Source organism: Pteropus alecto, unplaced genomic scaffold, assembly GCF_000325575.1.
Source record: "Pteropus alecto unplaced genomic scaffold, ASM32557v1 scaffold101, whole genome shotgun sequence".
Taxonomy (NCBI): domain Eukaryota; kingdom Metazoa; phylum Chordata; class Mammalia; order Chiroptera; family Pteropodidae; genus Pteropus; species Pteropus alecto.
The window spans coordinates 8,429,662-8,433,976 of NW_006432945.1; the positions used below are offsets into that span (position 1 = coordinate 8,429,662).

The window sequence follows — 4,315 nt, forward strand, 5'->3', positions numbered from 1 at the left end:
AGGGAAAGAAACGTATTAATCAAGTCTTCAGTAAATTTTATAAATAGCAATGTTTTTATTTTCCAAATGATCACTTATCATGTCAAAGAGTATGAACAGCAACTAAATGCTAACTAACTTTACCAAACAGGTGAGTAATACCTATGTATTACTAAGTTTAATATTTTAGAGCGATTTTAATCTGCTGAAACCTGTGCCCTAAACATTCCTTAAAGTGGTTTAATAGCAAAAAAGTTGGAAACTAAGCTGGAAAATATTTTGTACTAATACCACATCTCTTTACAAAAAAAGGAAGTGAGGTAGTTTACAGAAATAAATACCATGCAACAGAATAAAAAATAGCCTCAACAATTACAAAAGAAATGCAACCTAAAATAAAAATATTTCTCATCTTTCAAATTAGCAAACATTTATAACATCATAGTACTTAAGAGGAACGTTTAAACAGAAACTTTGTAGATTGTTCTAATCAACAAAGAAAAGAAAAAATAAAAGAGTTGAAGATTAGTAAGAAGAAATAAAACTGTCATTTACATATAAAACTCAAGAAAATCTAAAGACAAATAATCGACATTAATAAGAAAGTTAAGCAAGTGGTTATAAAAGCAATATACAAAAACCAGTTGTATTTTTATATGCCAGCAATGAGTTAGAAAATATAATTTAGAAAAAATTATAATAGCAACAAAAAAAATAAAATAAATCTAACAGAAAGAGGCCAAGGTTCACGTGGAGAGAATTATAAAACATTATTGGAAGGTCTCAAATTATACTGTTTATGGATAGAAAGACTCGGTATTGTCAAGATGTCAATTCAACTCTGATGGATGTATAATGTCAATGTAATTTCAATCCAGATGCAAATAGAGGTTATTGAAGAAACTGATGACCTGATTCTAAAACTTACATGGAAGAGCAAAGGCCCAAAGACAGCCAGAATATTACTAAGCTAGAACAACAACTTTGGGAGGGACTTGCCCTAGGAGATAAAAACGACACAAAAGTCAATTTCAGATGAATTAAGAACTTAAATGTTTATATAAAAGGCAAAATTTAAAACTTCAGAAGATCCTTAAAAGAAAATGTAGGAAGAGACAAATAGTCTAACTACCAAAAGAAATACTGATACATTTGATCACACTAAAATTCAGAATTTCTGCCCAAATAATATCAAAGAATATAAAAAAAGACACATCACACACTGATAGAATATACACAGACAACGCATAACTGACAAAGGATCAGTATCCAGAATACATGAAGAATTAAAAAAAAAAAAAGAAAGAAAGAAAAATGGGCCCCTCAAAAACATGAAGAGGTCTTTTACTGGAGGAAAAATGAAAGACCAATAAACACATGAAAAATACTCACCCTTATAAATTAAACTACAATGAGATATAATTTTATACCATCAAAGGGGCAGAATTTAAGAATGCTACCAATACCAAATGTGGATCAACAGCCTATTAGCACTGCTGGTGAGCATGCAAACTGGCACATCCACCGTGGAAAACAATTTGCATGACCTTATAAAATTAAAAATACTTACTATGACCCAGCAACCCAGTTAGAGAGACTCTCGCAGATAAGCATCAGAAGACATGCATGAAAATGCTCACAGAACATTATTTATACTGAAAGCCCATCAGCAGGATTATTAATAAATTAGCTGTAGTATAATCACTTAACAGAATACTACACAAGAATGCCAATGAATGAATTACACCTACACTTTGGAAATGTACGGAGTGGTAAAGCAAGCTGCAGACAACAACATATAGTAAACCATCTTTATAAAGCTCAAAAACAAGCAATACATTGTCTAGCGATGATAAAACTATTTTCTTTTAAAAGCAAGGCAATAACACGCAAAATCTAGGTCAGTGGATACCGAGGGTGGGAAGGTTGGGAAGAAGTAACTCCTAGAGTTACTCATCTAACCTTACAGAAAAGTTTTCACATCTACTCCAGATTTCTCTAAAACAGAGTATCAGCTGCATAAACAATAAAATTATCAATCTTGTCTTGTATTCACTTGTAAATACAGAACAACACTTCACAGTAGTCCACAGCTAACCATTTGTATTTCAAAATAAAACACACACACAAAACAAACTCCAGAGTTGATTCAGTTTGTTTGTTACTGGTGAGTATTTGGGAACCACTAGCCTAGGTGACAATAGATTTCCTCTTGGAGGAATAATCTCTGGGTTCACTAGCATTAGTATTAAGAATCTGTAAGAGAAGTATTACATTGTAATAACCTCCAAATGACATGAAGGAGGAATTTATACACCTACTTTACAGGGCTTTAGACTTAGTGAAACAGAAACTCTTAAAGTCTCAGTCTGAGAAACTTCGCCATCCTAAAAAAAGAAAGGCATTTCACTTGGCATTGTGGATCCTGGAAAGGAAAACGAGGCTTCTGGGGGCAAAAAAAAAAAAAAAACTCAAGAAACAATTTTATGGTTGGTTTCAGCTATTTTCCTGTTCTTAAAAGAAAGTTCATCAGAACAAACAGGCAGGTCATCTATTAATACTGTCCAGAACAAAATGATGTCTTAAAGTTTGAGAAACAGCTCTGTGGCCTTTCTCCAAGATTAGTGAGCACACACCTCTTTCAAATGCACTTTGAAAGCCATAGTCTGGACATATTTAGTTGTTGAATTTAGTCCTATGCTTCCCTGTCAGTTTAGAATTGAGTTTTCTGATTCATCAAGACAACCAAAGAATATTCAAATGCCTGTAATTTCATAAGTCAAGCACCTACCTCTAAGTTGCTGACCTGATGGTTTAAAACATAGTTCCTGTCGTCAGTGAACTCTCGCATAAGGAAATAAATACACATGAAAAATATTCCAGAACAAGACAGTATGTTCAAGTGACCGAGTGGTACCATAAGCAAGGTTGTTATCACACTTCTAGAATGCTGACAAGAATTTCTAGAGAAAGCGATTTCCTTCCAAAGTAAACTGAGATGATAAAGCCCAGACAATAACATGATATATTAGGCAAAGGATGATTGAAAAGGACCCTGAACAACAACAACAAAAAAGACCATGAGTTTGACTAAAGAAAAAAAGATAATTCAAGGACAATCTTTCAGAAAGCAAAACAAAGCTGAGAGAACCCCTACAAGCAAAAGCATTATTTATAACCATTTATACAGTCATCATCAACATGAGTGCGTCTTTAAAGATTCCTGGAGACACTGATTTATTATTGATTCAAAAGAACTGGACAGAGAGAAAAAAAAAAAGCTGTGATAAGTAGGTAGGCAGGGAGGGAGATGCATAAAGTATGAAGAGAGTAAAGTATGAAGACATCACAGAAATGATCTGCTTCTGAGGACAAGAATATCAGAATTAACTTCCAATTCAAAAAGTCTCTCAAATGAAATGGTCTTAGTGCAGCAAGGTTCCCAACAAAACTATGTAGAGCCACTGAAGATGAAATTGCATTTTTACAAAAAACAAAAACAAAAATGAACTAATGTCCATGGAGGAAAAGAAATACTTTTTCCTTAGAATATTTGTTAGAATTCGACCACTACTATTTCTTTTAAACATTTACATAGTGCTCTACTTGTATTTCTAAATATTCTTACTATAATAACCCATCGACTCGAATTCTTAGAATAAGTCTGTTAAAATTCATTTTCAATGAAACAAAAGCTGCTATTAAATGGACTCCATTCATTTAGGTAATAATCAATTTTTCGAATGCCTATTGGGTGCCAAATTTTTACATAGTCTTTGATGTAGCAGTGATATAATATAATCAAACGTGACACAAGTTCATAATCCTTTATCCGCTTTTAAATTCACAAAGTTCAAAACAGCAGAGCAGAAGATTTTCCTAATATTTGACAACGAAATGTGACTTAAATTAGTGTGAGGCTCTTATAGCTTTTAATCAGCCTAAAGTGTGAATTCATTTCACTGCAAGAATATGAGAGTATTTGGGGGGGTGATGCTGTGGGTGTTAAGTATACACATCCATTTTATTAAAGGTACTATGATTCTACGAGTCAAGTACCGAGCTCTAAGTGGCGGACCTAAATAATGTGACCGCGACACAGTTCCTGCCCTCCATGAACTCATACTGAAGAAAAAGATAAATACGTATTTAAAATGTTTCCAGAACAAGACTGTATGTTCAAGTGACCGGTAAGTGGTACAAACGACAGACACTGTTTTACTCCTCCTGGAATTCTCATTTCTAAAACACATCTGGGTTTTTAAATGGCTTTGATTCATCCATCACAGTTGAAGGTAAGCATGACCACTGTTGTCAAGTAAATCAAGATCCTGCA

At 33.4% G+C, this 4,315-nt stretch overlaps 1 protein-coding gene across 1 annotated transcript in view; it reads right to left on the minus strand.

The window, feature by feature from the left end:
• Window positions 1-4,315, minus strand: part of LAMC1 (laminin subunit gamma 1) — a 104,233-nt gene that overhangs the window by 83,556 nt on the left and 16,362 nt on the right. The window lies entirely within an intron of this gene.